This window comes from Pipistrellus hanaki (genome assembly GCF_964339955.1).
Source record: "Pipistrellus hanaki genome assembly, chromosome: 15".
In the NCBI taxonomy this organism is placed as follows: Eukaryota; Metazoa; Chordata; class Mammalia; order Chiroptera; family Vespertilionidae; genus Pipistrellus; species Pipistrellus hanaki.
The window spans coordinates 47,671,977-47,687,004 of NC_140517.1; the positions used below are offsets into that span (position 1 = coordinate 47,671,977).

The window sequence follows — 15,028 nt, forward strand, 5'->3', positions numbered from 1 at the left end:
TCCCCTCATCCCCACCGCCCTCCCCTCTCCTCCTGGGGCTCCCCGATCACACCCCTTCTCTCCCGGGTTTCTCGCCTCTCCAGTCCCTGAGTTTCTCTCCATCCCTGTATTTTCTCCCCATCTCTCTCCCAGTCCCCATTTCTCTCTCTCTCTCTCTCTCTCTCTCTCTCTCTCTCTCTCTCTCTCTCTCCCTCCCTCCCTCCCTCCCTCTCCCTCTCCCTCTCCCTCTCCTTCTCCCTCTCCCTCTCCCTCTCCCTCTCCCTCTCCCTCTCTTCCAGTCCCCATCTCCCTCTCCCTCTCTCCCAGTCCCCATCTCTCTCTCTCTCTCTCTCCCAATCTCCATTTCTCTCTCTCTCTCCCTTTCTGTATTTCTCTTCATCCCTCCCCACTCTTTCCTCATCCCCCCATTTCTCTCTCCTCCCCACACCCCAAATCTCCTCCCCACCCCCTTCTCACCCAGACACCCCCACACACACTGCCCCTCCCCTCCTAGCCCCAGACTCCAGCCTGGGGTGGGTCCCCCCAGGGACTTGTCTGGGGAACTGGCAGGAGGAGCGAGAGGACACACGTGCGTAGCTGCGGGTGTGACTGTGTGTGCGCTGGCTTGTGAGGCAGGCCGTCTGGAACGGGAGCTGTGAGTGCATGTCTGCCTGCGGCGTCCAGCTGACAGGCCCACGTGTGTGTGTGTGTGTGTGTGTGTGTGTGTGCGCGCCTATGTGCGGTGCCTGAGTGTGAGTGCAGGGGGCTGAGGAGGAGGCTGGGACCCTGGGATTTGGCTCCCAGGGGCTTGGGGGTCATCTCCGTTGCTGGCCAGGTGCCCCCAAAGAGCTGCCACGGAAGTTGAGTCAGTCTGAAGATGCGAGGGGGGCCCTGGGGCTTCTGAGCCCCCAGCCCCTCAGGACCAGCGTCACTGTTCCCACGCCCTTCTTCCCACAATTAGAAAGGTCAGCACAGCCGGAACCGGTGTGGCTCAGTGGATAGAGCGTCGGCCTGTGGACTCAAGGGTCCCAGTTCCGATTCCGGTCTAGGGCGTGTACCTTGGTTGTTGGCACATCCCCAGGGGGGATGGGGGGTGTGCAGGAGGCAGCTGATCTCTCTCTCTCTTATCAATGTTTCTAACTTTCATTCCCTCTCTCTTCCTCTCTGTAAAAAAATTAATAAAATATATTAAAGAAAGAACAGCACAAAACAACCCTGTATCTAATTCCTCCCGTCTTCTCCTCTTACTACGAACTGACAATGTGTTTCTCTCCCTCCGTAGCTGTCTTCCTGTGTCTGTGACTCTGATTCTTTTTTATTTTATTTATTTTTATTTTTTTATTGTTGACCCTAATGAATATACAATTATTCTTTTTTAAAAAATATATTTTTTTATTGATTCATTGATTTCAGAGAGGAAGGAAGAGGGAGAGAGAGAGAAACATCCATGATGAGAGAGAATCATAGATTGGCTTCCTCCTGCACACCTCCCACTGGGCATGTGCCCTTGGCCAGAATCGAACCTGGGACCCTTCAGTCCTCAGGCCGATGCTCTATCCACTGAGCCACACTGGCTAGGGCTCTCTGATTCCTTTTTTTTAAAAAAATATATTTTATTGATTTTTTCAGAGAGGAGGAGAGAGGGATAGAGAGCTAGAAACATCGATGAGAGAGAATCATCAACCAGCTGCCTCCTGCACACCCCCTACCGGGGATGTGCCCGCAACCAATGTACATGCCCTTGACCGGAATCTAACCTGAGACCCTCCAGTCCGCAGACCGACGCTCTACCGATGAGCCAAACCGGTTTCGGCTGACTCTGATTCTTTATCCTCGTGCCTCCCCATCTTCCTCTCTCGCTTTGTCGCTGTCTTTCTCTGGGATGATCCTTATGTCTTTGTCTTCCTGGCTCTTTTTCTCTGTCCATCGTCTGTCCAGTTCGCTTACTCTGTGTGTTCCTGTCTATTTTTCTCCGTCTCTCTCTCTCTCTCCCCCCCCCCCCCGCCCTCTCTCTCTCTCTCTCTCTCTCTCTCTCTCTCTCTCTCTCTCTCTTTCTCTCCCTGCTGACTCTGGGTTTGTGTGTATTTCTAAATTTCTCGCTCTGGCTCCCTGGTGTTCTTGCTCTGCTTATTCTGTGCCTCTCTTTCTTTTTGAATATATATTTCTTTCTTTTAAAAAATATATTTTATTGATTTTTCACAGAGAGGAAGAGAGAGGGATAGAGAGTCAGAAACATCAATGTGAGAGAATCATCGATCAGCTGCCTCTTGCACACCTCCCACTGGAGATGTGCTCGCAACCAAGGTACATGCCCTTGACCTGAATCGAACCCGGGACCCTTCAGTCCACAGGCCGATGCTCTATCCACTGAGCCAAACCGGTCCTGGCTTGAATATATATTTCTTTATTGATTTCAGAGAGGGAGGGAGAGGGGGAGAGAGCGATAGAAACATGAATGATGACAGAGAATCATCGATCAGCTGCCTCCTGCACACCCACCTTACTGGGGATTGAGCCCGTAACCCAGGTATGTGCCCCTGGCTGGAATCGAACCCGGGACCTTTCAGTTTGCAGGCCGGTGCTCTATCCACTGAGCCAAACCAGCTAGGGACTCTCTTTTATGTTTGAAGGCCTCTCTGACTTTCTCATCCATTCTCTCTCTCTCTCCTTGAGTTTCTCTCCTTTGACTCTGTATTTCTATATATTTCCTTCTCTCTGAATGACTCTCTCTCTCTCTCTCTCTCTCTCTCTCTCTCTCTCTCTTTGTCTCTGTCTCTGTCTGTCTCTTTCTTTCTCTCTCTTCCAGATTTTGTTTCCCTCTGTTCCTCTTAGTGGCTGCCCATGTCTTCTTTCCCGCCTCTACCTACCTACCCATCAGCCTATCTATCTGGATCTCTATCCTGCCTCTGTCCCTCTGCATCTCTGTGTCTCTTTCTGAGACTTCATCTCTCTCTCTCTCTCTCTCTCTCTCTCTCTCTCTCTCTCTCTCTCTCTCTCCCCCCCCCTCCCTCCCTCCCTCCCTCCTTCTCATTCACTGTTTCTCTATGTTTCTCTGTCTCTAAGCAACCCCCTCCCTGCCCCTGGATCTCCTCTGCAAGTGCTGGTTCCTGGAGAGGCAGGCTGTGCGGGGCGGCTCCAGGCGGGGCCTCTGCTGCTCCTGAGGCTGGGGGAAGAGGGCCAGTTCTGGGCCCAGCGTGGGAACCCCGCCCTCCCCCCAGAGCAAAGCGGCCTGTGCTGACGCCGCTGCCTGGTGTCTGCCTGTGTCAGGATGATGGGTCCCCGGTGGGAGCCGAGCCAGGGCTGAGGGGAGGGTGATTCCTCTGCCCCAGGGTGGGGCTCGGGGCAGTCCCGGCTCCACTCAGAAGCTGGGTATTTGACTGCCCCCCCCCCGGGCCCCGCCCACCCTGCCAGGGTGGAGCCGCTGTATAAAACCAGATGCTTCTAAAACCAGAGCGTGGACACGGGAGGAGGGACCAGGGCTTTTAACTCCAATGGTTTCCTCCTCTGGGCTCAGGGCCCCCAGTCCCCCTCCCTCAGACCAAGGGTCCAGGCCCCCAGCCCCTCCTCCCTCAGACCCAGGGGTCCAGGCCCCCAGCCCCTCCTCCCTCAGACCCAGGGGTCCAGGCCCCCAGCCCCTCCTCTCTCAGACCCAGGGGTCCAGGCCCCCAGCCCCTCCTCCCTCAGACCCAGGGGTCCAGGCCCCATCCCCTCCTCCCTCAGACCCAGGGGTCCAGGCCCCCAGCCCCTCCTCCCCAAAACCCAGGGGTCCAGGCCCCCAGCTCCTCCTCCCCCAGACCCAGGGGTCCAGGCCCCCAGCCCCTCCTCCCTCAGACCCAGGGGTCCAGGCCCCCAGCCCTTCCTCCCCCAGACCCAGGGGTCCAGGCCCCCAGCTCCTCCTCCCTCAGACCCAGGAGTCCAAGCCCCCAGCCCCTCCTCCCTCAGTTCCAGGGGTCCAGGCCGCCAGCCCCTCCTCCCTCAGACCCAGGGGTCCAGGCCCCCAGCCCCCCTCCCTCAGGCCCTGGAGCCCAGGCTCCCAGAATTCCTCACAGGGAGATAACCAGGGATGGAAGAGAAGACAGAGCTGAAAGCCAAGGACAGAGGAAGTGGGGCCCTCCCCCAGCAGGCAGGAACTGGGAGCGTGGGGCTACCTCCTGCCCCCCTCACTCACGGCCATTTCTCCCAGAAACCCCCTCTCCAATGGAGCTGCTCCCCGGCCCCTGTCCTGGGCCCACCGTGGCCCTCCCGAGATCCGTTATGCTGAGAGAGCCTCAGAGCGTGAATCCAGACCAGGACAGAGGACGTGTAAGGCAGACGAGGCAGCCATAGGGGGGCGGGAGGGTCAGAGGGAAGCACATCTGTTCACTGCTGGGATCTCTCTCGCCCTGCTGGCAGGCCGGGCCCCCAGCTGGGCGATGCCAGGCACAGAGATGACTCAGGCCCGGACCCAGCCCTTGAGGAGGTGCCAGTCTGGTGGTGGAGGAGACAGCTGTGTAAACAGAGGGCCACAGACCAGTTCGAGGATGCACCAACCCAGCTGGGCAGTCCGGGAGGGCTTCCTGGAGGAGGTGATGTGCCGGAAGCGTTAGCCAGAGTGAAGGGCGGGGGTGCAGAGAGAGACATGCCAATCAAGGCACGTCCTGGCCAGTCAGGAAAGTACAGGCTGCCCGAAACCGGTTTGGCTCAGTGGTAGAGCGTCGGTCTGCGGACTGAAAGGTCCTGGGTTCGATTCCGGCCAAGGGCATGTGCCTTGGTTGCGGGCACATCCCCGGTAGGGGGTGTGCAAGAGGCAGCTGGTCGATGTTTCTCTCTCATCGATGTTTCTAGCTCTCTATCTCTCTCCCTTCCTCTCTGTAAAATATCAATAAAATATATTTAAAGAAAAAGGAAAGTATAGGTGGATTGACGCAGAAGTATCAATGGTGAGGCACGGGGGAGGAAGGGGGCGTGGGGGGGGGTGCATAGCAAGGTCTGCCCGGCAGGGTTTTGAGTGCCAGGTTCAAAGGCTAGGACACTTGTCCTGGAGGTATGGGGGCGGGGGCGGGGGAGGTCAGGGGAGGGCTGTAAGCAGGGGAGGGGCAGGGGCAGCTCTGGCACTGGTGAGGGACACACCGAAAGCACCGACTGGGGACTTGGGGCCACCGTGTCTGGGTGGCGGGTCACGTCTGGGTCCCTCGGGCGAGAGCAAGCTCCAAGTCTGAGCCTGGGAGGTGTGGGCCAGGGGGGACTCGGGATGGGGCGCGCAGAGCCTGGTGGACCCTGAGGAGCCAGGAGACCGGGGGATGGACAGCAGGCATGGCGGTGGGTTCGCTGTTCCCTGAAGCCGTTCTGATGATGCTTGCACCATTTCAGGGACCTGTTCTATTGCCTTGATCTATTTTTAAAATATATATTTTATTGATTTTTTACAGAGAGGAAGGGAGAGGGATAGAGAGTTAAAAACATCAATGAGAGAGAAACATCCATCCGCTGCCTCCTGCACACTCCCTACTGGGGATGTGCCCTTGACTGGAATCGAACCTGGGACCTTTCAGTCCGAAGGCTGATGTTCTATTCACTGAGCCAAACCAGTTTTGGCTGCCTTGATATTTTAAAAATATATATATTTTATTATTTTTTTAACAGAGAGGAAGGGAGAGGGAGAGTTAGAAACATCAATGAGAGAGGAACATCAATCCGCTGCCTCCTGCACACCCCCCACTGGGGATGTGTTCGAAACCAAGGCACATGCCCTTGACTGGAATCGAACCTGGGACCCTTGAGTCCATAGGCTGAGGCTCTATCCACTGAGCCAAACCAGTTCAGGCTGCCTTGATATTTTATTATGAGGGAGAGCAGGGCCCAGGGAAGCGCCCTGAGCATGTCTGTGTTCTGTTACATATCTGAGTCCAGGCAAATGATTTCTCTGCCAGACGTCCTGGGGTGGGGGTGGGGGTGGCGGGGGGGGGGGGGGTTGCGCTTTGGGACAGGTGGATACTGAGCAGCAGAGAAGAGAGAAAGGGAGGGGGGAGGCTCACCGGACCCCCCTGTTTAACATCAACCCTACCCCACCCCTGCCCCCCTCTACCCTACTCCGCTTTCTCTCTTTTCCTGGGCATTTATCCCACACAAAGCACAAGTAGAATTTGTCCATTTATTGTCTTTTTTGCATAAGGGGTGTCTCCCTGGTTAGCCCTACCCAGGCAACAGTCTCCACTGGTTGTTTTTTTTGTTTTGTTTTGTTTTTCTTTAAAGCTTCTTTAAAAAAAAAAATATATATATATATATATATATATATATATATATATATATATATATATATATATATATATAAAATTGATTTTTTACAGAGAGGAAGGGAGAGGGACAGAGAGTTAGAAACATCAACCAGCTGCCTCCTGCACACCCCGTACCAGAGATATGCCCGCAACCAAGGTACATGCCCTTGACCGGAATCGAACCTGGGACCTTTCAGTCCGCAGGCCGATGCTCCTTCCACCGAGCCTAACAGGTTCCGCACAGTTTCCACTGTCTTTGTTCGTGACTCTGTTTCTCAGGGTCTGGACCGGTGTCTGGCACATAGTAGGTGCTCAATGCGTACCTGTCGAATGAATGCGTGAGGTCAGGAGGGGCAGGGGGTAGATACAGAGTGGGAGGAGGAAGAGGAGGAAAAGGAGAGCAGCCGGCACCGGTTTGGTTCAGTGGATAGAGCATCGGCCTGCGGACTGAAAGGTCCCGGGTTCGATTCTGGTCAAGGGCATGTACCTTGGTTGCGGACACATCCTCAGTAGTGGGTGTGCAAGAGGCAGCTGGTTGATGATTCTCTCTCATCGACATTTCTAACTCTCTATCCCTCTTTCTTCCTCTCTGTGAAAAATCAATAAAATATATTTTTTTTAAAAAAAAAAAAAAAAAGAAAAAGAAAAGAAAAGAAAAGGAGAGCAGAGAAAGGAGGGAGGGAGGGAGGAGGGACAGAGAGGGGAGAATGGGGGAGAGGGCGGAGGGACAGGGAGGAAGGCAGAGGGGTGGGAGGGACAGAGCCCAGCACCCAAGACACCCCCCCCGCCCTCCCCAGCATCCGAGGGTCCACCCCTCAGAGTGGCCAGTCCTGAGAGGGGTGGGGGGGAGGAGCTGCCGGGGAGGTGGGCCCCTGGGCCAGGCGTGGCCCAGATCGGCAACGATCCCAAAGCTGGAAGTGGACCGCCCCGGACTTCCCAGAACTCAAGGGCTTGGATCTCGGTGGCGATCTGGCCAGGCTGGAGTTACACACACCACCCCCCACCCCACCCACGCACTGGAAAACACCTAGGCCTCCAGGATTCCACCGAAATGCAGAGAGGGACTGAGGCAGCGCCTCTGGGCAGAGCTGTGGGCCCTGGGGGGGGGGGGGACGGGGGAGGGGGGGGACAGGGGGAAGAGGTGGTAATCTGCCCATAACTCTGTCTCTCCAGGGTAAGACTCCTCAGACCTGCTTCCTCCATTGCCCCTACCCTTTCCCGGAGGAAAACAGACAGAAAGAGCCAGGGGGAGGGAGAGAGACTCCCTTGCTGGCAGCTCCACAGGAGTGGCCTCACTTTCTGGAGCCGGAAACTGAGGCCCGGGGAGAGCCACTTCCTGACCCAGAGTGCTCTGTGCCTGCCAGGGTCCGTCTGGGGTGAAGGCCGGCCCACAGAGCAGAGTATGTGTGCAGCTGAACCTGGGTCTGAGGGAGGAGGGCTGGGGGCCTGGACCCCTGGGTCTGAGGGAGGAGGGGCTGGGGGCCTGGACCCCTGGGTCTGAGGGAGGAGGGCTGGGGGCCTGGGCTTCTGGGTCTGAGGGAGGAGGGGCTGGGGGCCTGGACCCCTGGGTCTGAGGGAGGAGGGCTGGGGGCCTGGACTCCTGGGTCTGAGGGAGGAGGGCTGGGGGCCTGGACCCCTGGGTCTGAGGGAGGAGGGCTGGGGGCCTGGACCCCTGGGTCTGAGGGAGGAGGGGCTGGGGGCCTGGACCCCTGGGTCTGAGGGAGGAGGGCTGGGGGCCTGGACCCCTGGGTCTGAGGGAGGAGGGGCTGGGGGCCTGGGCCCCTGGGTCTGAGGGAGGAGGGGCTGGGGGCTGGACCCCTGGGTCTGAGGGAGGAGGGGCTGGGGGCCTGGGCCCCTGGGTCTGAGGGAGGAGGGGCTGGGGGCCTGGACCCCTGGGTCTGAGGGAGGAGGGCTGGGGGCCTGGACCCCTGGGTCTGAGGGAGGAGGACTGGGGGCCTGGACCCCTGGGTCTGAGGGAGGAGGGGCTGGGGCCTGGGCTCCTGGGTCTGAGGGAGGAGGGCAGGGGGCCTGGGCCCCTGGGTCTTAGGGAAGAGAGAGGAGGATCTGGGTGCTGCAGAGGGGGCCTGGCCTGGCCTTGGAGTCCATCCCTCAGCTCTGAGGAACCTCACAGACCCAGGTCAGTGTCACACATGCTTTGCTGTGTGTCTCCCTCCCTGACCCCCTTGCTGAAGGGCCGTGTTCCGCCTTGAGTCCCGGGTCGGCCTTCACCCCAGACGGGGCCCGGAGGAGCCTCCCTGGGAGGCACCCGGAGTCTGAGCCAGAAGACGGGTGGGGGAACGGGGTGCCGAGGGCCGGGGAGGCGCCGGATACTGTGTGGTCTTGGACCGGCAGCCGCTTTCTGTTTTTCCTTCTGAGTTTATTGGCTAATCAAACCACACGGGTTTCAGGCGCACACCCCTACAGCATCACCTGCACACTGACTGCATTGTGCGCTCGCCACTGTTCCATGCCCCCGAGCCTCTCTTGTTCCACCTGTGAAATGGGACCATCTCCCATGGTCCCCCACACGGGAACATTTTTGTGAGTGTCAGCTGTTCCTCAACCGGCAGCAACTCAGGGTCCCCCCAGGACTGGCTCAGGCTGCAAGAGGGGGGCCCTGGCTGCCCAGGCTTTGGTCTGGGGGGGGCGGGTCAGCCGGCTTGGGGCTAGCAGGAGCCAGAGCTCTGGAGTCATGCTACACCTCCTCCCTGTCCGGTGTAGCTCCCCCTCCATCATTAGGCAAAGGGAGCCCAACACTGTCCGGATAAGACCCTCCCACCCCGGCCATGTCTGTGAGCTCCGCGCAGCAGGAAGCTCAGAAGTTTGGGGGAGGTGGCGGACAGACAGACAGCGCAGCACAGTGGGGTGCCACCAGGGGCGCCTCCACACAGAGGAGGCCAGAGGAGCAGGAGGGGAGGCCCCGCCTGTGGTCCCGGCAGCTGGCAGGCAGTCCGGGTGCCCCAGGAGGAGGCAGAGAGGAGAGGAAGGAAAGCCGTCATGCTGAGCTGTCCGTCTGTGTCTGCTGCGGGCCCCAGGCTGTGGGCTTCACCCAGACCCCATCCTGGCCCAGGCTCCCTGAGCCCTGGGAGGACATCCGACTCCCAAACGCGGAAACTGGGGCTCAGGGAGGGGAAGAGGGGGGCCCAGGGGCACACAACCGGGAGCTGCCCCCCCTCCTCCCCTTCCCGCCACACACACACACACACACACACACACACACACACACACACCGGGCATCACTCCGGAGTTCTGCAAATGGGGCTGCGGGCACAGAGGCATCCTGGCCCGGTGCACTGGCTAAGGGTGCAGATTATAGCCCTGGCCCTTTTGGCTCAGTGGATAGAGCGTTGGCCTGGGGACTGAAGGGTCCCAGGTTCGATTCCGGTCAAGGGCATGTACCTTGGTTGCAAGCACATCCCCGGTAGGGGGTGTGCAGGGGGCAGCTGATGGATGTTTCTAACTATCCCTCTCCCTTCCTCTCTGTAAAAAATCAATAAAATCAATAAAATGTATTAAAATTGATTTTAATATATTTTATTGATTTTTTTACAGAGAGGAAGAGAGAGGGATAGAGAGTTAGAAACATCGATGAGAGAGAATCATCGATCCGCTGCCTCCTGCACACCCCCCACTGGGGATGCGGCCGTAACCAAGGTACATGCCCTTGACCGGAATCGAACCTCGGACCCTTCAGTCCGTAGGCTGACGCTCTGTCCATTGAGCCACACCGGTTTGGGCAATAAAATATATTTAAAAAAATAAAAGGGCAGATCCTGGAGCCCCACTCCCACATACTGACTCGGTGAGCTCAGCGCCCCGGTAGTGACTAAGGCCCCGGAGTTTGAACCTTGTGAAACTGCCATTTTCCCAGGTCACAAGGGGCCAAGTACCTGTGATTTCATTTGGTTCAACTTAAACTGAACACATGGAAAGAGGAATTCAGACTACGCGTCAAGTAAATACGCCCATCTCCCTCTCTCCCTCTCCCTCTCTCTCTCTCTTTCTCCTTTCTCTCTCTCTTTCTCTCTCTCTCTCTCTCTCTCCCTCTCTCTCTCTCTCCCTCCCTCCCTTCCTCCCTTCCTCCCTCCCTCCCTCCCTCCCTCTCTCTCTCTCTCCCCCCCCCTCTCTCTCTCTCTCTCTCTTTCTCCCTCTCTCTCTCCCTCTCTCTCTCTCCCTCTCTCCCTCCTTCCCTCCCTCCCTCCTCCTCCTCCTCCTCCTCCTCCTCCTCCTCCTCCTCCTCCTCCTCCTCCTCTTCTTCTTTTCTCTCTCTCTCTCTCTCTCTCCCTCTCTCTCTCTCTCTCTCCCCGTAAAATGTTTAACCTGGAAGCTGGCAGAGCCTCGGGGCTGGTGGTCAGTGGGGCAGCCGGTCGGGCGCCGCCATGTCTTCCGGTCTCCGTCCCCCGGGCGCAGGCCTCACGGGGTCACATTCACAGAAGCATGATGGAGTTTTATGAGTCAACAGATTTTATTGTTCTAATTCCTCCGGCGGTTATTACAGCCCTTTCCCTCTCCTTCTGGCTCCTCATGAAAGACGCATCCTATGACGAAGTTCTTGCAAAACAGAAGAGAGAACCAAAGCTCCCTCCTAGCAAAACAGATCAAAGGGAGGCAGGAAAGGAAAAGAAGAAAGAGGGAGAGAAACCCCGAACGGGAGCCTTCCTGAGCCCGGGACTTTACATTACCCTAGGACGCCTCGGCCGTGGAAGCGGAGCAGCTTGCACCTGTGCCACTGCATGTGGATGAGACGTCTGGTGACGTCAGAGAAAGAAAAAGGAGGGAAAGAAACACAAGCCTGCACTGCAAGGGCAGGTCACCAAAGAAAGTGCTGTGTCACAATTTACAATAGCTAGGGTTTGGAAACAGCCTAGGCGCCCATCAGCAGATGATTGAATCCAAAAACTATGGTACATTTATTTACACAATGGAATATTATGCAGCCACAAAAAAGAAAAAATTCTCATCGTTTGCAGCAACCTGGATGGAATTGGAGAACATCATGCTGGGTGAAACAAGCCAGTCAATGCAAGAGAGACACCACATGACCTCACTCATTTATGGATGATAAAGAACATTATAAACTGAAGAACCAAAAGATAGATATAGAGACAGTAAAGCAACAAGCAGACTGTCAAATTACAGCGGGGAGGCTGGGGAGATCTGGGGGAGATAAGAGATCAACTGAAGGACTCGTATACATGCATATAAGTACAACCAATGGACACAGAACTCTGGGGCAGGAGGGTATGTACGGGAGGAGGGGGGCATTGGTATATGTACAAAAATAATAATTTAATAAAAAATATATTATAAAAAAAAGAAAGTGCTGTGTCAGAGATTCCAAGCCAAAAGGGAGGCCCAGTCCCAGTGTCCCAGTCACTAACCAGCTCCCCCTTCCCCCTCTCCCTCCACCCGAAGCAGATGCCTCAAAGAAGAAACCAGGACAGGAGAAGTCTAAAACTGGAAACCAGCCGAAACCGGTTTGGCTCAGTAGATAGAACCTCGGCCTGCGGACTGAAGGGTCCCAGATTGGATTCAGGTCAAGGGCATGTACCTTGGTTGCAGGCACATCCCCAGGGATGTGCAGGAGGCAGCTGATGGATGTTTCTCTTTCATCGATGTTTCCAGCTCTCTATCCCTCTCCCTTCCTCTCTGTTTAAAATCAATAAAATATATTTTTTTAAATTAAAATAAAACTGGAAACCATTGTAATCTATTTAACTATATTGGATGATAGCATTTGCTTTTAATAACTTCATAGCTTGAAATTCACAGCTAATAAAATATCAGATGTGCCTATAAAATGTTTAAAAATGTTTACTGAAGCCGAAACCGGTTTGGCTCAGTGGATAGAGCATCGGCCTGCGGACTAAAGGGTCCCAGGTTCGATTCCAGGGGTTCGATTCCGGGGGTTCCATTCCGGTCAAGGGCATGTACATGGATTGCGGGCACATCCCCAGTAGGGGGTGTGCAGGAGGCAGCTGGCCAATGTTTTTCTCTCATCGATGTTTCTGGCTCTCTATCCCTCTCCCTTCCTCTCTGTGAAAAGTCAATAAAATATACTGAAGCATGATATACACACAGAACACTGCTCGTATACATGTGCCATCGGCTGATGTTCACCAGGTTAACACGCCAGTGTAACCAGCACCCAGATCAAGCAGCAGGGCCCTAGCGGGTTTGTCTCAGTGGAGAGAGCGTCAGTCTGCAGACTGAAGGATCCCAGGTTCCATTCCGGTCAAGGCCACATGCCTGGGTTGCAGGAGGCAGCAGATCAATGATTCTCATCATTGAAGTTTCTCTCTCTCCCTCTCCCTTCCGCTCCGAAGTCAATAAAAATATCTTCAAAATTATTTTATATATATATATATATATATATATATATATATATATATATATATATATATATAAAGCAGGCATCCTCTATTCCACTCTCTTTCTCTCAGGAAAAAAAAAAAATCAATAAAATACATTAAAAAAAAAAAAAAGCAGCCAAAACCAGTTTGGCTCAGTGAATAGAGCCTCAGCCTGCGGTCTGAACGGTCCCAGGTTCGATTCCGGTCAAGGGCATGTACCTTGGTTGGTTGCGGGCACATCCCCGGTAGGGAGTGTGTGCAGGAGGCAGCTGGTCGATGTTTCTCTCTCATCGATGTTTTTAGCTCTCTATCTCTCTCCCTTCCTCTCTGTGAAAAATCACTAAAGTATATTTACAAAAAAAAAAAAAAAAGAAGCAGGCATCCCCAGCTGCCTCCTTCCAGCCACCTACCCGCCCCTACACACACACGTGCACACACATACACACACGTGCACACACACGTGCACACACACGTGCACGCACACATACACACACGTGCACACGTGCACACACACATGCACACACATGCACACACACGTGCACACACACGCGTGCACACGTGCACACAGGGACGGGCGCTGCTCTCGCTCCGCCAGCACAGGTCACCCGTCTGCACCGGGTAAGGATGGAGACGATGACCCTGTACCTCCCGGTCTCTCCGGGCTCCTTTCTCAGCACATCCTGCCTGTGAGATCCGAGCAGGTCCTGACCGCTGGCCCCTGCCCTCCCCGCGGAGGAGCTTCCCGCTGTGGGATCGTCAGGGGTCCCTCCTCCCTGCGCAGACAGTCCCTCCCTCCCTCCCCGGGAGGGAGTGTGCAATAGCCTCCTTTGCAAGTGAGAAGGCAGGGGCTCCAGGGAGGAAGCCCGGGGCCTGCCAGGAGCCTGGGTCCCACGCGGCTCGGTCCGCTCAGGGCTGCGGCGGGGCCCGGTCCCCCCGTCGAGGGTCCTGTCCTGGTGTCCTGACCAGGCAACGCTTCTCAGGCTCAGTGGTTTCGCAAGCAGCAGAGGTGGGGGAGGCGGGGGGAGGAGAAGGGGAGAGATGGGGGAATGCCTGCCCTCCACCCCTCACCCGCAGCTTCCCCTTCGGAGGTTCCAGTTACCCACAGTCACCCGGGGTCTGGAAATAAGAAGTGGGACATCCCAGAAAGGAACAAGCGGTAAGTTCTTCGCCCCACGCCGCTCCGAGTCGCCTGAGGACATAGCAGGCCGTCCCAGCGGGCGCGGGAGCCATCCCTCGGCCAGCGCCCCCGTTGCGGGTCCCCCCATCGCCTGCCCGCTGCGAGTCGCGTCACAGCCCTCTCGGTCACCACATGCACGGCCTCATGGGTTTATGGTAGCCCTTCATTTACTTATTGTTATTATTTATAATGACTAACTTAATTAGAGGCCCAGTGCACGAAATTCGTGCATGGGGAGGGGGTTGTCCCTCAGCCCGGCCTGCACCCTCTCCAATCTGGAACCCCTCGAAGGGTGACAGTAGTGTCAGTTTATAGGGATTGGGCCTAAACCGGCAGTCGGACATCCCTCTCGCAATCTGGGACTGCTGGCTCCTAAACAATCACCTGCCTGCCTGCCTGCCTGCTGGACTGCCCCTAACCACTGAGCTTTCCAGCCTGCTTGCCCCCAACTGTTCCCCGCCACCGGCCTGATCACCCTCAACTGCCCCTCCCACCCCCACCGTGCCAGTGTGCTCACTCCCAACTGCCCCCTCTGCTGGCCTGCTTGCCTCCACCTCCCCTCCCCACTGGCCTGCTCGCCCCCAACTGGCCCCCCCCTGCTGGTCTGCTTACCCCCCAACGGCCCCGCCCCCCCCACCAGCCTGATCACCCACAACTGCCCTCCCCTCTTGGCCCCTCACGGCCTCTACCTCGGCCCCGCCACCATGGCTTTGTCCAGAAGGATGTCCGGAAGGCCTCGTGGAAGGTCTCCCAGTCCAATCAGCATATTGCCCTTTTATTCATACAGATTATACTTTGTTATTAGTCTGCTAACCTCTTCCTGTGCCTAATGTATAAATTAACCTGAATCCTGCGTGTGTATACACAGGATAAACCATAGCACATGCAGGTTCAGGACTAGCCCCGGTTTCAGGCACTCCTGGGGGTTTTGGAAAGTTTCCCCTGCTAATAAGGAGGTGGTGGTGGGGGGGGTGACTGTAGACCTGGGGTCCCTCCTGATTCTTTTTGGTTTTTATTTTTTATTAATTATTATTTTTAATAAATATATATATATTTATATATATATATATTTTTTTTTTTATTTTATTTTATTTTTACAGAGAGGAAGGAAGAGGGATAGAGAGTTAGAAACTTCGATGAAGAGAAACATGTATCAGCTGCCTCCTGCACACCTCCTACTGGGGATGTGCCCGCAACCAAGGTACATGCCCTTGACTGGAATCGAACCTGGGACCTTTCAGTCTGCAGATTGACACTCTATCCAC

At 55.8% G+C, this 15,028-nt stretch overlaps 1 protein-coding gene; it reads left to right on the forward strand.

Moving 5' to 3' along the window:
- The window catches only part of SPACA6 (sperm acrosome associated 6), a 61,693-nt gene that overhangs the window by 26,146 nt on the left and 20,519 nt on the right, over window positions 1–15,028 (forward strand).